Source organism: Pelophylax lessonae, assembly GCF_965119305.1.
Source record: "Pelophylax lessonae genome assembly, chromosome: 3".
NCBI classification, from domain to species: domain Eukaryota; kingdom Metazoa; phylum Chordata; class Amphibia; order Anura; family Ranidae; genus Pelophylax; species Pelophylax lessonae.
This window is the reverse complement of record NC_138770.1, coordinates 172,649,488-172,671,719: the sequence shown is the minus strand read 5'-3', so window position 1 is coordinate 172,671,719 and position 22,232 is coordinate 172,649,488.

Here is a 22,232-nt window from a genome sequence, read left to right as displayed (position 1 = left end):
GCAGCGTGATTTGTTGGGAATTGGGAGCCCAGTCTCCATCCCACAGCAGCAGAGTGTCCTGCAGGAAACAGAGAGCCTAGTCTCCTTTCCCCAGCAACAGGACACTGTATTGGGAGCAGAGACAGACGGTCTCCCTCCCCAGGGGCTGGAAGTATATTTGGGAGAGGAGCTTGTTACCCCCTCTCCCCATGGACAGTTTGATTTGTTGGGAATTGGGAGCCCAGTCTCCATCCCACAGCAGCAGCTTAACGTACCAGGGGGAGACAGTAAGCCCCCCAACAGTGCAGATGGGACTGTGGTCTCTGCACTCACAGCACAGGGGGTAGGGACAGTCGGTCCTGACCCCCAGCAACAGGGCTGTTTAGCCAAAGGGAAGACAGTCGGTCTTCCCCCACAGCAGCATGGTGGTGTATCTAAAGGGGAGACAGGCGGTCTCCCCCTCCAACAACCCGTCTCCAACCAGGCTACTTCTGTGGTAGTGCTGGCACCATGGCAGAGTACCGCTGGTCTCTGCCCACTCAGCAACCCACCAAGGCAGTCTACCAGTCCCCCACACAGCCAAGGTGAGGCACCTGGACATGGACAAATTTCTCTTCTACCCAGGTGTAGTAGCCAGTTCTTTTGGGTGGGCTGTACTGCTGTTTCTGTTTTGTGGGTGGACTGCTGGACTAACAAGGGCACTGACCGGCAGGAGGTCAGGTACCCTGTTAGTCTTTTTGGAAAGGGGGAGAGATGTGACGAGACCAGTCTCGCCACATTGCATTGGAGGAGCCTGGTTGCCCGCCTGCTGCCTTTGGACTATGGACCAGACTTTAAAAGACTTTGACTCCCTGGCAATTAAACTGTATTCGTGGGGTCTGAGTGCCATTCACCTAATAATGTGCACTCAGACCTGAGCTATCTGGGGATATGTGACATGTCTATGTTTAGTGTATAAAAAGTAACTTTATATATTTTAAAGCAGAATACTGTATTTGGGTCCCCATGCGTGTAATGGAGTCTCGCTGTGAAAACTAGTTCTAGCTGCAGAGAGAGAGGGGGGGGGATTGTTTCCAGCAGCCCCCTCCTGAGGAATGTCTACTGATTAACTGAGACTATTGATAAACATGTTAATGAGCTCACCTGGCTGTCTACTAAGGGAGGAAGCCAGGATGCATTGTGGGGATGTTTTGCTTCTGGGAGTCTGTAATGTGATACATGTCTGTTTGTGTTACAGTGTTCCATTTGGTTCCCTATGGGAGTGTCCACCAGGTGGGAGACCTGTATAAATACGGGGGCAGGTAGCCCTCAATAAACATACCACTGCTTGACCTTCCACACGGAGCTTTGTCTCGTTCTTGGGGGGATTCACTGTATGCTGTTGGAGACCGATTGCTAGGAATGTAAGCTGATGTATGCTTCTCCTGTTCGTCTGCTAGCAGCTATTCATGAGGTTCCAGGTTGGAGTGCTATATTGTATCCAGTTCGGGAGTGGGATCTCCTGCAAGTAGCTGTGCCTGCTCTCTCAGAAAGGGGCATATCGCTTAAACGGGTTTTAACCCCTTGTCTGCTGAAACGGTCCGTTACACAAGGCAAACAAATGTATGGTTTTCCACTGCTCATTACATTGCAAGGTAAAGTTAAAAAGTATAATTTATTCCTACAGTGCCTTAGTCTGCTCAACAGCACTGTGCTCTTGCTTCACATGTTACAGATTAGCTTATGTTGAGGTGGCTATCTATTATTAACGAAGGCTTTTTGAAGTGTCAGTTGGCAGTCTTCGTCTCTAAAATAACTGCAAAGGAAGGTAGCTGTGTGCTGAAAAAATATCATCACTCACTAAACCAGCTTCATCTTTAATATTTTCAGCTTTGATATGTCCCTAAAACTTTATATTTATCCATGAATGGCATGTTTTCCACATAAAATAGTTATAGTATTAATATATTATACTCTATCTTTCATAACAATCTTGGAAATGGGGAGTAGAAGGATAGTAAGTGGAGATATAATCAGAAAAGGAAATGAATCGCAGTACTATCAGTGCAAAACATGTCACAGATGACTCCTGATGCTATTCAATACATAAGGAAAGTTGCTGCAGCCCAAAGTGCAGTGATTCATTTCCTTTTCTGACCGAGTTGCTGGAGTGCCATAAGCTAAGCCAGAAATCAGGGATTTTGCAGCAAAGTCTATGATGAGCCACTCACCCTGAGTGGTATACATACCTAAAGCATGAATGTTGTACCTTAAAAAAAACCCATTTTAGTATCTGGCATTTGCAAATTGCAGTTAGTTATTGTATGGAGGGGGTGTGGTGCTCCACAGAGTTGTTCGGTGGCTTTTCAATATATCTTTACAGGTACAAAACTAAAGTATGGAGGGTTCTTCAAAATGTGTCCGCACTTTTTTTTATCTAAGTTATGTAGCATCCTCTAATGTATGCTACTAGAATTAGAGTGGGCAAATTATAGTCTGGCCCAGGGATCAACCTGAGTCACTGTATCTGGGTCAAGGTTACTAGAGGCCAGGACTGGATGACTCATCCTGGCAGCTTCCTTGCCCTCCTCCCCTCCCGTTTCTAGAATGTTTGAGAACATTCTGGAAGATAGAGGGCGTAGGCTAGGAGGGGTTGCCTTAATTATGTAGGGGCCCTTAGCCAATTGCCAGGTTGGGGACCTGGCAGGGAACTAAGGAGCCTTTAAATAGACATGAGTAATGCCAGCAGGAGAGTCAGATGGAAGCTGGAGAAGCATTTCTGAGGGGAGTCTGTTGTTGCCCTTGCCTGGGAAGGATTTTACTTCAGGCTGGAGCTTTGGGAGGCTAGCCTGAAAGGATCCCACCACAGGAGGCAGTTGGAGGGACTCTAACCAGAGAGGCAGCAGATAGAAAGCAAGGAGAGATAGGGAGTAGATCAGAACGGTGCTGGGACAGACAAGGAAAGAGACTGTGAGCTGTTGCAGTGCTCCCTTGAAGACAGCGGTGTGCCAAGTCCTCATCCAACCTTTCCCTGGGGAGTATCCATTTGTGTATCAGTTGGGAGGACTGGGATAAGAAAGCAGCCACGTGGGCTGGTTGTATCTAGGTGGGCTAGCATTTCTGCCAGCAGCAGAACTGGCATCAGTGTCTACGGGAGAAGCAGAAGGTTGTGTGAGATGCCGTTCACTCCATATGTGTTACTTTACCAAGGGACAGTAAGTGCCTAGCCTGTAATTAGCTGTTGCTGAACTAACTAGAGACTGTTAGTTCCCCCAAAAGTAAACTAGCAAGAGCTTTACAAGGGAACCATATTTGTTCCGGTGAAAGGGGAATCTGTAAATAGGAAGGAAGTTGTCCCTGGTTTTGATTGTTAGACATTTTTCAAGTTTGGCATTCCATTATCCCTTCCCCCATCCAAGTTATCATCCCTTAAAAAATAACAAAAACAAATCAAGGGACTGATTTTTGTGTCTGGATGCAAGAAGGAAATGCTGCGTGACTATCTGTGCACCAGCGGGGAACCCTGACATTAGCAACTCCTACGGGGATAGTGCTTCAGTCATTTTTCTAAAAGTGCAAACTTTTCGAAGATCCCTTGTACAGTATATCCAATTTCAAAAACAAAATTGTAATATATTGCAGTTTACCACTCCTTCGATGTAGTGATTTCACTTCATAATACTGCATAACACACTTTCTGTCCCTTTGTGCGTATACTAATTTCTCCACTGTATCTTTGGAGGAAGCCATGGTTGTCACACAAGCTTGACTTCAAACATGTCTGCATTCATCTCTATTCTATGGTGAACTGATAGGACTAGTAGTTTATAAAAAAAAAAAGGTAAGGATGTCTGTGCTTTCTTTTCAGCTCACATAAAGTGACAAGAACACAACATTTCTGACAAGATCAACAGGTATTTTCTGTAATTACTGAAAGTGAAAAAGAAAACAAATGCAGCCACCACATCTAAGGCCTGTTCCTTAGATGTGTAGATATGTCTAAGGATAGTATACTGTAGATGTGTCCCAATAAAGGGATTAGGTTTAAATATGTCTAAAGACATATCTAAATCAGAAAAACACTTTTTGTTTTTAGCAATAGATACTTTAAAGTGGGGATACAATTAATCTATGTATTTCTTTATAATCTTGTGGCCCAGTATATATTCAGAACTTCTGGTTTAGGCTTCTTACACATGCTCTAATCAATGAGTTGACAGGCCTGCTGAAGTTATACTCAGGGTTGTATTTGTTACAATGGCACTCGTGGGCAGCAGTGCCAGAGGTGGAAACCCAGAGGGTTTCTTTTATTCTTATTTTGTTTTCCTCCTATGTTCACCTTGGGACGTTTGTGGTGAAATCTATAGAAAGATTGATGTGCAGGTAATGTTGACAAGGGTCCAAAGACTATAGTCTTTAGAAAACAGGAAACCACCACCATTTTCTCCTGTTTATTGGCCTGTACAGTTAAGCTGTGAGTATAATGCCTCGTACACACGCAACGATTGTTGGCCGACCAATCGGCCATTTTTTGTCCAGTGTTGTTGTGTTGGTTGAAATGTGCTCTAGACTGCACACAAATTTTCTCGGCCAACAACAACCAACTTCAGAAGTGATGTCATGTGCTGGTTAACTTTCCGTGTGTTTTTTCTTCTCTGAGCATGCCCAGTCTTGCTCATCTGATGTTTGTCTGCCGAAATCTGTACTGACTGACGAAAAATTGGCCGTTGTGGTGACGGCCAACAAAATTTTTATAGCATGCACACCAGATTTTGTTCGGCCGAAAAGCCGCAGTCGGTTGTCGGAATCATCATACTAACAAGCCGACAATCGGCCGATCGGACGTTGGCCGAAAATTCACGGCCAACAATCGTTGTGAGTGTACGAGGCTTAAACCAGACAGCTGCTTACTAAAACAGTTGTATGTTGCAAGATGTTAAGTGTTATTTCTCTGAATTTTCGTCAAGTGCCTTGATGTCTAAAAATTATCCTAAGCCCACCTCATGCGCATTTGGACACCAAGAAAAAAAATTTCAGGCTGCTCACCTAAATAAAATGTTTACAGTTAGCATTTACAAATGCTACCCTTACTATAGCTATATGTCCCTATATGTTTTCTTCACTCTCCAATAATTTTAGGGCCTGTGTTGATGACATCTGTTGTAGACACTTCTGAGATCATTTAGAATTCATTGACAGGTGCATTTGACCTGCAGTTGACTTGCCGCAAGTGGGTTTTGCTTTCCCATAGACTTGTATGGAAATTCAAAACCTGCTTGAAGTAAAAAAAAGCCCCTCAACACAGGCCCTTGTCAGCATCAGAGTCTGTAGTAGACCCTTTACTGAACCTAATGTCACCAACGTGTCTGAAGGATTCCTGTGCCTGAAGCTGTGTGGTAATGTGCCTACCCATTATCAGTGACAGCAATTCAGAGATTTCCTGTTATGGGGTGGCAATGACCTGCCTTGTTCCTCTATTGTGCTTCTATGTTGTCACATGGGCTTCCAGTCATTTTAATAGCGTTGGTCATTTCAACACACATAATGCAGTTATTATCAGAGAACCTGTCTTAGGAAATGCCACGTAGACTTTACTGGAGGGCATGTAGCCAGAAGGTGGCTGAAAGATACAACAAAGGATAAAAGGGTGAAAATAAGTATTTTATTAAAAACTAAATGGCAGTTGTTTGATACACAGTGTTTTAGAAAAACAAAATGCTGTTCAGTTGGGAATTTACATCTACTTTAGGCACAAGTTTGGAGCAAGAAATGGTATAGCTACTTGTAAGCATGACCAAAGACAATAGGTGGATAGACAACCAGCTAGCATTGCAACACAATAATCAGCAATGCATATTTTCTCCCTGTACCAATGGAGACACAAACATGTTCAAACAAGTTAAAATATCTCAGGCTGCAAGTGGATCTTGTTATCACTCTCTAGGGAGATCATAGGGACCAGTTATCAAAAATTCCAGCTGGAATCAAAGCATTGCTTGCAGAAACCTGGTCATTTGTGACCACCCTAAGTTTGCGTAGTCTTGCAGATTTTATGGAAATCTTTTTCTTTTTGCAAAGTGGCAAGTGGATGAAATTAAAGAGACGTGCCATTTGAAAACAGACATTTATTTGTTCAGTTCTTAATAGTCCTCATTTGCATAAATCTGCATTCCATCTGATCGCATTTAAAATTATTAGCAGGAAGGAGCAAATTGGACCAATTTACTTTGCATCTTAGCATTAGAAAGTGAATTAAAAGGACATTTAGAGCCATGTTAATGACCTGCTTTATGGGCAATAATTCTTACTGTGGTATATTTTTCTTTCTTTCAAGTCGGAGTTTTCCTTTAATGGCACACAAGTCACTTAAAAAACAAATCAATAATATATTTGCCTCAGAAGTCAAAGACACCTTTGAAATTAACTCATAGCATCTGCTTCAGTGATTAATGACCCAGATTTGCATAATAATAACACAGATAGGTCCTAAATCCTCTTTATATGACTGGCTGTTGGAATCTTGGACCTGGCTGATTATGTATTTAGCACTGAGCAGAATAAGCAAATGCTCATAATAATTTAATGAGCCAATAAGATGGTGTAGAACACAAAATCAAGATTCCAAACATATGTTACTGGAATTTGTCCTCTTGCGCAGATCTGTCTGTTGGTAAAACTTCATGTAATTAAAGGCAAAGTCACCCATGAAACATATGCTGACACCAGAGCCATGATGGATGTGTAAAAAAAATACCAGTTCAGCAGAATTTGCAATATAGCAAATAATTATTTATTACCATCTCAAATGGGTGACAGTTTGTCCCAGATTGTTGCGCACAGCATGGATCGTGGGTGAAATAGGGCAATATAAATCTATGCATGTTTAGTGTATAGAATTAACTGTTATTTGTGTTTTGCATTGCTGGATCTGGAACATATGTTTCACAAAAGTGAGGTCTGTTTTTTTCTATCAGAATATATTACAAAGTTTGTATGACATCATGTCTGATATGTCACATATACACCAAAACTTTATTTTTAATCACTTTTGCCCCGGAAGATTTGGCTGCTCAAAGACCAGGCCCTATTTTGCGATTCGGCCCTGTGTGACTTTAATGGACAATTGCGCGGTCGTGCGATGCTGTACCCAAACGAAATTGACGTCCTTTTTTCCCACAAACAGAGCTTTCTTTTTGTGGTATTTGATCTCCTGTGCGATTTTTATTTTTTGCGCTATAAACAAAAAAAGAACAACAATTTTGAAAAAATAACAATATTTTTCACATATTTTTATATGAAATTTTCAAAAAAAAAAGTAAAAATCTAAATTTTTTAACATTTTAGGCCAATTTGTTTTCTGCTACATATTTTTGGTAAAAAAAATCGCAATAAGCGTATTTTTATTGGTTTGCGCAAAAGTTATTGTGTTTACTGCGACATTGCGGCGGACAGATTGGACCCCTGACTGACATTTTTGACACTTTTGGGAGTAACAGTGACATTACTACAGCAATCAGTGCTATAAATATGCACTGTTACTGTAAAAGTGACACTGGCAGGGAAGGGGTTAACTTTACTGGTGATCAAGGGGTTAAGTGTGTCCCTAGGGGCATGATTCTAACTGTAGGTGGGTGTGGCTTGTGATGTAATCACAGAGACACGCCATCCTAAATAGCAGGATTGCATAGCCTCTGTGATTACTTTAGTGAGAATGACAGACGGCTGTGTTTACAGCCGTCTGTCCTTCTCTCACTGCAGCAGGAGACTGTGAGTGACTGGCGGCCATCTGAGCCACCGGTCACACCCGCTGACTCCCCATCTGACAAGCGGGGGCGGGAGACTGACTATTACTGACTATTCATTACACTGCTATTAAAACTGCTAATAATTTCATGGAATGTTCTCCCCTGTTTTTTCTTTTTATATACCTCTTGTTTGCAAATTATAATGCACTTATGCCTTGTACTGAATCCTTGTTGAAGAAATCTCCACATACTTTTAGCACACCCGGCACGGTAAGCCCCTGGGGGGATCTCTCACTGTTTTCCCTCCCAGGGGCCTTTTACAGGCACAACGTAACAGCCAGCGACATCGGCGCCTCAGACTCTGCCAGTCTGTGACCTGTGTCCTCTCCGTGTCGGCGGCCGCGCCAGTGAGCAACAGCGGTGGAAACTGGAAGCGCACTCGTCCATAGGACGCAGGTGCACCAGAGACACACACCAGCTGTATGTAATCTGGTTTCAGACGTGCGGCGCTCACAGCGCATGCGCGAGCCTGATAAAAGGCCGGGGAACCTCTGCCTCTCTCATTCCACAACTGAATGGGGACGAGAGAGGACCAAGAGCGGCGCACAAGAAAAATTGTAAGTTTTGAAACACCACCCTTACCACTTACTCCACCCTGAAAAGGAGATACATTACTGAAGGAGTCTTTTCTCCTTCTTTTCAAGTGTGACCCAGCTGGAAACCGCATGGGACAACACTTGTTGCAAAGTGATAATGAAGGTAAAAACAAACCCAAAATGTTATATACTGTATATACTGCATTATTGCATCACAGATATAAAATCTTCCTATACATGTACCTGTCTTATATAGAACTGTACCATTTAAAGGCACAAGGATATCCTTGCCCAGAACCGGTTTCACACACACCGGAATCAAAACTAACCACCAGGGGAGATTCATATGATCTACCCCAGATATGAGACACAGCCCATGTAAGTTCAACTACACACCTGTAGAACCACTATCAACTTTGTAGCTGCATCTCATAAATATATATACACGTATAATTTTTCAGGAAACCGCATGGTTCTCGCTGTGCTAAAGAGGGAGCCATTTCAACACAAAAGGATTCAAAGAAAACAACATGTATGTACTATTTTTGAAAAATTCACCACTATTATTTAATTTTTTTAAAAAAGTGGTGATACTTATATTTAATAAAAACCTGCATTTTATCAACAGAAATAGTGACAATCAACCTTGAAAAAGGCCCAATTAAAGGCCGAAACGCGTAGGATATAGGAGACACCTCTGATCTGAACCACCCAAGCTTAACAGCAGGAACAGACAGAGATATACCCTCAAAAGTCACTATTTCTCACATGTCACTAACCCTCCTTCTATTACACAACTTCACAAGGGTCTATAACCCTTTCACGCAACTGTACTTCACTGTACATATGTTTTAAGAATTAAACATTTATTATTATTATCATTATTATTATTTAGTTACTATTAGCAATTTTTGCTTGTACTTTATCTTATACCCCATACCTGCCTTAAAAGTCCCACTTCTTATTGGCCTGAGGTACCAACAAACCGATACAATGCGCAATCGCCCCCTAGCTCCTCCCAGGCTAGCGCCATACATGTACAGCACTTTGTCTGAGAGCGCCAGACTGCCGCCGTACAACTGCGGCGGGCGGTCGGCAAGCAGTTAAAAAGCTATCCTTCAAGTTTTTATCAATGGTTTAGAGTGCCACAACTCAAGGTTTAGTTCAGTAAACATTTAATATCCACAGCAAAAGATCAGAAGGTATAGGCAACGTGTTTCAGGGGCTCACAAATCCCCCAACATCATTATGCAGAACGAAGGCAAGAAATCCCAAAACAAGTTGACTGTCTGGCATGGCTAAACCTTGGGTTATTACACTCTTATCCTTAGATATAGACTTTCAGAGCTCTGGGTTGACATGCGCAATTCATTTCAAATTCGTTTTCGGACGAAATTCAGCATTTGTTTTTTCATTTGGGAGCAACCGAATGAACGAAAGGCTCTTTTGATGAATGAGTACATAAACTAATTGTCTGAAAGAATGAATATCCGAAAATCTGAAAGAACGAAAAACTATTTAACTTAAGAGTTTAGCGAATTGATTACATTCAGATGATTACGTTTTTGTATTTTCATTCTCTCCGACTTCATTATCGCTGAATATAAAGAAATAATTGATTAATGCATTCGGATTTATTTTGGATATATTCGGATTAATTTGATTTTTGGATGAACAGTGTTAGTGTGTTACCTAGTGTGTTGCCAATGATCTTGTCCCTTATTTCCTTGTGTGTTTTTCTGTGTCACACTGCATTCCATCCAGAGTTCAGACAGGGTGTGATGGGCCGGTGGCACTGTTTTGTTGGATTTGTTGATTACGAATACAACCACCAATGTCTGAATGAATAAATCGTCTGAGCCCAAAGTAACAAATGCCGTATTTAAACGAATAGAATGTAACAAATACGAATGCATGCGAAGTTACGAATTACTCGAAGTAATGAATGTGGCATCTAAAGGATTGGAACAGAACGATTACCAATGCATCCGAAGTTACGAATTATCCGAAGTAACGAATGCTTATCTAAACAAATGGAACGGAACAAATACAAATACATCGGAAGTTACAAATGATCCAAAGTAACGAATGGCGATCATAACGAATGATCCAATGAATAAAAAAATAAAAAAGAATGAAACGAAAAAGAAGCAGAAGCATCTTGACTGAGGGCAAGCAGTCTCAAAGGGATGGAATCGATACCCATTCTCATGTACCTCTAAGTTCAGTGCCCTACCAGCATATGTTTTTACCAAAATCTATATAAAGCTCTTCTGAATCCCAAGATGGCTGCCAAAAACTTGTGAGAAATCTGTGTCAAAATGTGACACAGGCTCTCCCAAGATGGTGTGTGGAGCCCATGCCGGATGACACATTAGTCCTAATGATATTCAAAAAATTATACCAGTTCCAGGGACAATTAACCACCTCCACATCCCAAGACACTGTAAACAACCAAAACGTATAGAAGGTATTAAATATACCTCTCCCAAAATGGGGACTTTAAAGGAAGTGGTATCATCATTGAGGTAAGCACATACACAATACTTTTCATTAAAAAGAGAAAATGTTATTTATGTAAACGTAGTAAAAGTAGTCTTCAAGTAGACATAAAAACATATGGATACCCCTGGGTCCTTCCATTTCAACATGGATTGCTCTTCGATGTATGACACTCACAAGTTAGTGTCTATTTCGACTCCTTTCATATATATTTCTTTTTTATGGTTATAATTCTTTAACCTACATTTTTATTCATAGATTTACAAATGCTCCTGACGAGTGGACAGAGATCCACGAAACGCGTAGAGCAGACACATATTCAGACAATTCCATTCAAGGCTTCACAAACAGGAGCCGACAATCATCTATACAATCCTATCCGATTCTCATTTCCAGTTAATGTTTATACATCATCTAGTCCTTGATTACATCTGTTTTAATGAATTGTATTTGCTATCCATGTATTCATTCCTATTTATGACCCATTGTATGGATTAATGTCTTTATTATCAATCAGACCCACTATGTTAGAGTTTTTTATTGATCAATTAGATATTCGATTTTGTGTCAGCTCTCCATTGGTCCCCCTTTTGGGTTTATATAAAGTTTTGTTTTTTGCATCATGTATAATTGGTACCTGCTTTCACAATAAAATCGTGTATTTACCAATGAAAATTTGACATGTTATTTCTGTATCTATATGTAATACATGGATATGTATATATTTGTATTTTTGTTTATTTATCTCAATTTTTAAACAGTGTTTAGCCCCTGTGTCTAGCCGTACTCATCTAAAGTCCCACTTGCCCCCCCCCCCCTTTTTTTTTGCTATAAAAACATATGTGCAGCTGAAATCAGTACAACTCAAGTTGCAGTGCATTGACAGTGATATCTGTAGATATATAGAGGTCCAATGCATTTCCCAGAACACTTTTTCTCTGCTTCATCAGGGAACTTGACTATGCATCTACATTCAAAAATTTCCATCATATATTGTTTATGTCTCCAAATAGCGTGATGTAACCCCAGTCATATGACGACCAACTGACACCTGATATACCAGAGTCAGGTCTGAAGGACACTGGACCGTATCTAGCCCATTCAAAATAGGCCACAATTATATCCAGACAACTTGCTTGAAATCATTGTGAGCTCGGCGTGACATGAGAGGCCACCACACTGCATCCAAATCCAGTGTGGTGGCTTTCAGCTGCACATATGTTTTTATGTCTACTTGAAGGCTACTTTTACTATGTTTACATAAATAAAATGTTCTCTTTTTAATGAAACGTATTGCGTATGTGCTTACCTCAATGACGATACCACTTCCTATAAAGTCCCCATTTTGGCAGAGGTATATTTGATACCTTCTATACCTTTTGTTTGACACATTAGTCCTATGTTGGGCTTCTCCTATTGCCATTAGTAAACACACAAATGCTCTTTTTACTCTAAAAGAGAAAGTGCATTAGGGATTATAGAATTGATTTATCACTTTTCAGTACCATTAACCTGATGGTACCTAAATTGGGGCACCTCTGTTTTTATGAGAAATGGGAAGGTTCATTTCTAAGTACTTTGCATTACATATACTAACTAATTTTAATGATTATTTTTATTATTCTTACAATTAATATTATCTTAAGAATTAGCAAATAATAGACAAAAAAATAATTTATGCTGTACACAACAGGGGGAGATGGCACTTATTGTCCACCGGCTGATGTTGCCATTCTGGGAAATGAATTCTGAACGGCTTCTTGACTCAGAGCACTTTCTCCCACAGCACCCATATAACATATTGCATCTCTATGTCTGCAGGACACTGTGCATAATTCAGATCACACTGCTGAAAATGGCCAATGAATCAAACATCAGATGATTTTTCTAATACAGGAACTGTCAAGAGCAAATCTCCATTTGCAATGACAAGCTAAGGCTGCTGCCACTCATACATGTGCATTCAAGGGGATTTTCATCTCTTTCTATAATAACACACCATCTACAAAGAGCCGAGCATCTGGTTTTTACATCACTTGGCTTAGCAAATACAGTTGGCTGTTGGTAAAAAGAAAACAATGGCATGTTGTGTGCATTTTGCATGAAGCAAGCAGATGCCCAAATAATGAAGAGTTTAGGTAATAAGTGTAAGAGTCACTGGTTCATGTCATCTGGAAGCTAACTGACAAATTGTGACTGAAAGTGTGGCAAGATGGCAGGCGAATCTCACACTGACCTTGGATGACAGATTTGTGGGTGGCATCACTTATTGCTTAAACTGTACACAATATAAGGTCGATTTTGTGTGGTGATGCTACATGATGCGCTTCCAGAATGAAAAATACACTAATTCATTTTTATGCATATGTATTTATTGGACTGAAAAAACCTTTTACGTTTTTATTTGTTTTTTTAATCATTTTCTTAAAGGAGCTTTATATTAAAAAATATTAAAATAGCAATTTATTTTTTTTTTTTTTTTTTTTTGCAGATATCCATATGCACATGCATAGTGCAAACCCGAACATGCTAGCAGCCTTGCTTACATGCAAGTCTGAGGTTACAGCTTCTGTTATTTGTTTTAGGGATGTTTTAACATGTGGGCTTCTGTTCCTCTGGAGTTGGTTTGAAGCATTCCACTTATTTAAAATATTTTTTCTTTTTCTGTAACCTTATTGAAGTGCAGTGCAGTGTGGTGACGAACATTATACTGCAGAAAAAAAAAATGCAGCGTGTTTGCATTTTTCTGTAGGGCAACGCACCACACCTCACAGCTTCAATTGTGTGTGTGAGCAGGGGGCATAGAAAGCTTTTTTCTTTTTATTTCTATGTGACCAGTGTTGATCCAGTGTGTATGCAGGTCACAACAGATAGTGTGAATGAGCCCTTAATGTCTAGCACTTTTGTCTTTTTATTTTAAATGCAGCAGTTGTCTACATCAGTAGTTCCCAACCGTTTTGGCACCAGGGACCGGTTTCGTGGAAGACAATTTTTCCACGATCGAGGGGAGGAAGTTGGCTTCTAGGGCTATTTCACACAGTGTGCGGTGGCAGACATTTTACTATGTTCCCTATGTGTCCCATTCACACTGAAAAACAGCCTATGACATGCTGCTTTTTGTTGCAGTGCACCATGCCGAATCTCATGGCAATGTACAGCAGTGCATCATGCTGCTTTACATTGCTATGAATGAAGTGTACGCTTTCTACACTTCAAATAAAGTTTGTACACAAAAAAAAGGGAGCTGTGTGATGCGCTGAATCAGGCACCATGCCACCCCCTACTGAAGTCGGGAACGGACAGCTGCTGAAACGGTAAAGCGCTCTGGCAACTATCCATTCCCATGTGAATTCCTGCTGTGCGGCCCAGTTTCTAACAGGTCATGAGCTGGTACCAGTCCACAGCTCAGGGTATGGGGACCTCTGGTCTACAGGACAAAAAAAGCTGGACAGCAATAAACATATTCTCATAAGTTCCAATGATTTCCTACCCCAATTAAAATGTGTTTTTGATTTTAGTCTGTGTCACTGACAGATAGTTACATCATAAGTCAGGTTGGAAAAAGACACTGGTTCATCCAGTCCAAGTTACTATGTTTGTGTGTGCGTCAATTTGAGTCTTCTAAGAATATACTGTTACTATGTTTTCTGTTAATATCTTTATCATCTCAATCAAGCACTTTTTTGTGAAAAAAAAAAGAATATACTGTACTGTACCTACCCCTTTATATTGTGCTCATTGAAGAAGATATTAGGAAGTTTAATTTATCAACACTCCCAGCTAATGCCACTATTTGGGGAAGGGAGTTCTACATGTTTTTTGCTCCATCCATAAAGAACCCTCTACACAATGTCAGATTAAACCCTTTTCCTCCAAACTTAGACTGTGACCTTGTAAGTAAATTTCAATTGGAGTCCAACTTTCTCCATCCATTAACCACTTTACCACCGGAGGATTTTGCTGTCTTACGTCCAGGCCACTTTTTGCGATTCGGCACTGTGCGAATTTAACTGACAATTGCCCGGTCATGCAATGCCGTACCCAAACGAAATTTACATCCTTTTTTCCCACAAACAGAGCTTTCTTTTGGTGGAATTTGATCACCTGTGCGAGTTTTCTGCTACATATCTTTGGTAAAGAAAATCGCAATAAGCGTATTTTGATTGGTTTGCGCAAAAGTTATTATGTTTACTAACTAAGGGAAAGATTTCTGTCATTTTTGGTGTTTTTTTTTTTAACGAGTAATGGCGGCGATCTGCGATTTTTTTTGCGGGACTGCGACATTGCGGCGGACAGATTGGACCCTTGACTGACATTTTTGACACTTTTGGGGGTACCAGTGACATTACTACAGTAATCAGTGCTCAGAGATGTATAGTAACGAAGTAGAACTACTTAAGTACTGTACTTAAGTACCGAAATGCGGTATCTGTACTTTCCTAGAGTAGAATTTTTTTCTCCTACTTCTACTTTTACTTCACTACATTTTTTCGATGATTTCGATACTTCTACTCAAGTATTTTTTTTTTGTGCTGCATAGTTACTCGTTACTTTTAAAAAAATTACCACTGCCAGAACAGTAGATGGCAGGTTGCATAACGCTCAAAAAAATGTGTATAATGTCATTTGTAAATCAGCGCATACGAAAATAAAGGCTGTGTATAATAAAAGCTGCTATACCAAATCTTTCCAATAAAAAGAAAATATGAAACAAACAAATAAATGGTGCTACAGCGCTTAAAGTGCATCAAGAAACTACTAACAAACACAGGTTAATCATTTGAATAAATCATTTGAAATAATAAAAACAATATGATGTTCAAACTTTTGACTTATTTCTTTAATAACTACATAACACAGTACTTGTACTTCTACTTTCAGTACTTGAGTAGAAATTTTTTTTCAAAACTACTGGTACTTTTTACTTTTAGTACTTAAGTAGCAAATTTTTTGAAAAAACTACTTGCAATACTTAAGTAAAAAAAATGTTGAATACTTTAGTACTTCTACTTAAGTAACTTTTTCTGCGAGCACTTCCACTTCTACTCAAGTAATTTTTTGATCGAGCACTTGTACTTTTACTCAAGTAGAAATTTCGAGTACTTTATACAAGTCTGTCAGTGCTATAAATATGCACTGTTACTGTAAAAATGACACTGGCAGGGAAGGGGTTAATTTTTATTGGAGAGGGAGGGGTTAATGTATGCCTGGTGCTTACTGACGTGTGTGGGGGGAGATGACTGAGTGACACAGGGACAGATCGCAGGTTCAGCTATGCTGAACCCTGCAATCTGACCCTGTCTGTCACTTAGGAGATCCGCCCGCTTGTGGTTACACAAGCGGGCGGATCTCCACACTCGATTCCCCAACGATCGGGGAAGAGCGGCGGTGATCACTGCCACTCCTCCCCTGGCCCGACTCCCGCTGTGACTGAATACAGCGGGAGCGAGCCTCCGGTGGCACACGCGCGCCGCCCACAAGGGAAGGAGTCCAGCGATGTACTGTAGGTCTACGTCGATGGACAGAATCTAACCACTTTGCCGCAGTAGCACCAATGTGAGCGGTCGGCAAGTGGTTAAGAACCCTCTAAAAGCAAGTTGGACCTCCAATCTAAATTTACCTACAAGGCCACAGTTTAAGTTGGGAGAAAAGGGGTTCAATCTGATATTGTGTAGAGTGTTCTTTATGGATAGAGCAGAAATAATGAACATGCCGGACATGTCCATGCCAGAAATTTTAATTTCATTATATTTCAGATGCATTTGTTCATTGAAGATTTTTTTTGTCGTATTCCTTATGTTGAACCGATTTCTTTTTGGAATTTGTTTCTTATCTTCCGCATTCCTTTCCTTTATTTGTTGGCCCAGGTAGATTTGAAAAATGTGGCAGTTTTTCCAGAAGATTGCTATATATTCAATATATTATTGAATCATATTTGAATCGGAAGGTTTCAATATTTTCGGACACTAATCCAACCCACCAAGAGAAATGGCATGATGTGAGTGGACAATGTTGATTGGCCTCATGTGCATCCAAGTTGAATCAGAACTTCACCCAAAGGGGGAAGTTGAGCTTTTCCTCCTCCCCTATACCTGATTTTAGCAGGTGCATGCTCCCACTTTCAGTCAGATCGCTGCAGTAATCTGAGTGGAAGTCTGCCCCTCCTTCCCTTTACAGGCTCTTGGGACTCGTGAAAGGTCCCAGGAGACTGCGGGACCATTCTAGGGACACAGTGGGCAGCCGGCTGTAAAGCTGCAAAGAGTCACAATCAACTGCCCACAGTCAAGATGCCAGTGCCTGCACCCAAAGACCGGCAAAGAGCTGGGTGGAGTGAGGACATTGCTAGATCCTGGAACAGGTATGTGTGTGTGTGTGTGTTTTTTTTTTAAAAGTCAGCAGCTACAGTATTTGTTTACAGGGTGAAGAACCTCTTTAACAAATGGAACAAAATTCTGATACATTTGTTATCCAAATCCGAATGATTGAATACATTTGGAAATTGAATTCATTTACCCATGGGTCCTAACTAGTATCACATCATGTGATGTTATTCAAATATTGTTAATTTCATTATAACTTTTTTTTGATTCGTTTACATTCGTTACTATGTCCATTCGGAGATTCGTATACATTTGAATCTTTGAAAATGAAAATGTCCTCCGAAAAATGAATCCTTATGAAACGCACATGTCTACTTGCCCTACACAGGCTCCAACTAAATAAAGACACTGCAAGAGATACTATACTATGATCTCATTGTCCTATCTTTGTCTTTTAGTAGTCCAAAGAGAGAAATAGGTAGGAGTTTTAAAACTGAATTCTCATCCTACATAAAAGTACAGGCTCAGGCGTTCGATAACGTTAATATCCAATGGTTAGATCGCGTGCTTCTCCAATTGGGCTTCTCCGGTAAATTTCTCCACCTGATCCGCGCGATGTACGCGTCCCCAGCAGCACAGGTGGTGATAGCGGGACATATGTCCCCGTCCTTTCGTCTATTCAAAGGGACGAGGCAGGGGTGCCCGCTTTCCCCGCTTTTGTTCAACTTGGCGCTGGAATCGCTATCTAGGGCCCTTTTGGCACACCAAGACTTACATGGTATTGGGGTGGGCACCGAAGAGCTTCGTATTGCAATGTTTGCTGATGACGTCCTTTTATTTACATCGGCTCCGGGCCAGGATATACCCACAGTACAATCCATATTTGCTGACTACCGTCTGTGCTCGGGTCTGCGCATTAACTTTACCAAGAGCGAAGTCCTGCCCCTCAACACGACGAGTACCCCGTCGTGGGCAAACTCCTCAACTCTCCGTATAGCAACATCACACATAACTTACCTTGGGGTCAAAATAGGCCGTTTCCCCTCATCAATTTATCACCTAAATTTTACGCCAGTCCTCGATAAAATGATAGCTGAAATGAAAACTTGGGCCAACTTACCGCTGTCCTTCTTCGGAAGATGCCATCTTTACAAAATTACCACCTTCCCCAAGTTATTGTATCCGCTGCAAACCATTCCCTTGCTTTTAAAACACACTGATGTCACTAGACTACACAAAGCGCTGTCCACCTTCCTATGGAAGGGGAAGAGACCTCGCATCTCCCTCATCAAACTACACCTACCGAAAAAAGAGGGGGGAGTGGATCTACCTAACACGAGATTATACGACATAGTATGCCTCTTGAGGGGATGTCTAGATTGGCTCAGCCAGGATTCGCGATACACCAACTGGTCGCTGGAGACGCAGATGGTGGCCCCATGTGACCTCATAGCGCTGCTGCACTGTGGGACGGGGGATATACCGCAACCCCTTCGCAACAACATCTTGATAAGAGACACAGTGGCGGCTTGGCGAGAAGTGCGGAAGAAGCTGGGGAACCCCCAGCGGTTGTCAAGGTATCTACCCATACACCGCCACCCCGGGTTCCCACAGGCGCAGCAGCACTCAATTTATGAAATGTGGTCATCTAAGGGGATCGAGCGGTTCCACCAACTGTTTGATGTACACACGGGCAGACCGTTGGCTTTCGCCAGCTTTGCGGAAGCCTACGGCCTTCCTCCAGGCCATTACCTCTATTTCAGGCAATGTATAAGTTATGTATCAGACCTGTGTAATACTCCCTGACAACGTTTTCGCTCAAACCTTTTGGACACATGGATACAACAGGGAAAGCACAGGATATCACAGCTATACAAGCCTCTAAATCAGGAACTCTTGAAGGGGATTTCGGCTTCCATAGCCAAGCCTTGGAACAAGGCGCTCCACTCCTCTGACGCACATCGGAAGATCCTTCAAGGATACACCACCACCCGTATGTACGTCTCCAACGAATTCTGGAGGGAACAACAATTTAAAATCCTACATGGTGCGTACCTCCCGCACATTCGGTGGTCTACTGACGCCGCCCACCACTTTTGTACTCTATGCAATGAACGTTTCCCTTCCCTTCTTCACAAGCTATGGTCGTGTATCCACATATCATCCTTCTGGGATAAGGTGACTAGGTATGTTGCTAAACTGACCGGGGTACTACTCCCCCATGATATATACCCTCTACTTTTTAACTGCTTGAACAAAAACTCCACCTCCTTGTCTCAGTCAAATTGGAAGCTTTTGTCCTTACACAAATCCTGGATAGTGTCCTGCCTGATGTCGGCCCGCAGGCTGATACTCCGTCATTGGCTTTTGGACTCTGCCCCCACAATTTCAGAATTGTCCACTGCCATGTCTGCATTGAGAACCACGGAATCTGTGGGTCTCTCCATCGACCCAAGTCTGTCTCACGAAAAATTTGACAACAAATGGAACTGTCTATCATCCACCTGCCCCATGAGAGCTGAAGGATACTTAGCTCCCGTCTCTGTTCGATCTAAGATCCCACCACTACTGACTTAGTGGACTACAACGCACCGGTGTACAGCACTCTCCCCAACTGTAATCTCCCTATGTAGTATGAATAAGTTTTAGCCTCTTTTTACTGCCTCACTGTATGTATAAGTCTGTTCAGGTGACAACGGGCTCCTTTGAGCTTTCATGACTGGGCCGCTCGACTACGGTGGGCAGCCCAGTCCCAAACGAATAGCAACGGCGGTTTTGATACCCTACCAATACTAAATATGATGCCTACCACCCATCCTCCCTTCCCTCTCCCTCGTCTCCCCCCCCCCATGTCATTCCTTGACACCAGGCTATACTTTGCTCCTTTTCTGTAAAGCCCTCCCCCCCCCCCCAGAGTTACACAAAACACCCTAGGCTTTGCAGAAAATTGATCCTGCGATTCCACCCAGGAAATTCCTTGCGACCAGCATTGACACTTGGCAGAGCGCGTTGTCACTAGTATTTTATTTTACCGTTTGAAGTACTTTTGCTCCACTGCTCACAGTTTTGTTATTTGTAATGCTTTGAATTTCAATAAAATATTGTTTAAAAAAAAAAAAAAAAGTACAGGCTCCTGTCCTGATTTTGCTGCACTCTGTGAGCTTCCCACTGAGTGCATTAGACAGTAAATCAAATAGAGTCAGCCTAATTTCCTGGCTGGAGGACACCCAACATCGTATAATCCTTTTTCCCCCCAGCTTTAGCCCCAGTTCACACTGAATGGAGCTTTGAAATCGTGCTACTTCAGCGTAATTTCATCTGCGGTTTCATGCACAGATGTCAATGGATGTTGAACATGAATTTGCAAAAAAATGTGCAGGAACATTTTCAAAGTTGGTGCAAGTTAGAGTAGCACCGATCTGAGTGATTCCATAGCCAGAAATAGGGTGACTTGTCATGCGACTTTGACCTGTCAAATCACATGAAAAGTTGTACCGGTGTAAATGGGGGCCTAATGTCCCTTGAAAATGCAGGTTGCCTAAAAAAGTCTACTTTTCGAGACTAAAATCCACCCAGCCAGGCATCTTGATATTTGCATAACTCCTTTTAAGAGCTGGTCCACTGCTTGCATCAGGGCTTTGGGCCTTTATATATAAACTTTATTTTAATTCCATAGTATTTTGTGTTTTATTTTTTGATCAGTTAAATAAAGTATGTCTCAACAGGTTTCCTACTCCAGTACAATAACAGGTTAATACTTTTAAAACATCCAGGCCATAATACCAGTTTATTTCAATGCAAAGCTTTTGGTCTTAGTGTTGCTCAGTTTGTAAAAGTGTGAACTTTTTGATGCTTAATATGAAATCGAAAAGAATCTAATTACCTCCGCTGTGTCCTCATTTTTACAAGAAATGGAATTGTTACTGTGCTCTCATTCTTTGCTTTTCATCCCTGGATTTCAAAGCACCATAGAAAGGATTCCGGCATCATTCCATTTATTACAGCACATATTTAATTCCTCTAAGTGCGATTTTCTTAAGAGTGATAAAAGGTGGTAATTTGTCTGAAAATTGAACTCGTAAGCCTGTTGTGCCATGCTGAAGCTAAGACATGAATTTCACCCCCCTAGTTCTCTTATTTATCCTGAAATGGCCATATACATTCCAACAATACTTGTATCATGGGCACTTCAGGTTCTCCCTATGAACAATTACTCAATTGCTACATTTTGCTCCAGTTACTACACCTGCCTTGATAATCTTGGCATTATAGATAACTATACTTTTTTCCACCACCCCCAACTCCACAATCTTACACACACCTGTCCTTAGGGAGGACAGCCTCTTCACAGGAAGGAATGGGATTTTATCTGTGCAATGGAAGAAACAAGGAACTGTCTTCTAGTCTATTACTACAGCACTCCTGCCCCATCATTTTGTGAAGATCTATAGGTCAAAGTAAGAAATGCATTCTTCTTAAATACTTGTCTTTTTAGCTCTAAAATTTGGCCACAGTCCCATTCCTAACTTCATCCTACCCAATCTGTAACAGCATCATGACGTCAGTGCATAGTAACAATCACCCTTTAAAAATCCTTAGATATGTGCACACTTTTCTTCCCTCCCTTAACTTGCCAACCGCCTAACGTACATTTACTTTGGCATTGCGCAAAATCATGTACCTGAACATCATTTCATGCGATAGCCACTAAAAGGGACGCACGCTGCCAGAGGTGTTATTGTGTGCTGACTGGACAGAGGGGGAGCCAATTAGGGGCCACCCGTGATTGTTCCTGAGAGAATTACTTACATTTTAAGTTTCACATTTTTCAGCTGCTTCTTGATTTCTGGCCTAGGCCAAAATTATTTCATACATCCCAGGAGTCTTCATGGGCATTTTTGCTTTCATCAGGAGGAGGGGAGAGGGCTTTCTCAGCTAAGCATACTCTCCTGCATGCTTGAAACAGTGGCAAATGGATTCCACAAGATGTAAATGTTACACGAATCATCTGCCCTTACTCAAGATGGCCACAGCTAGAAATATGCTAGGGGGTGTTTTGCGTAACAAAATAGAGCATGGAGACATGGATGGATGGGGGGAGGGGGGGTTGC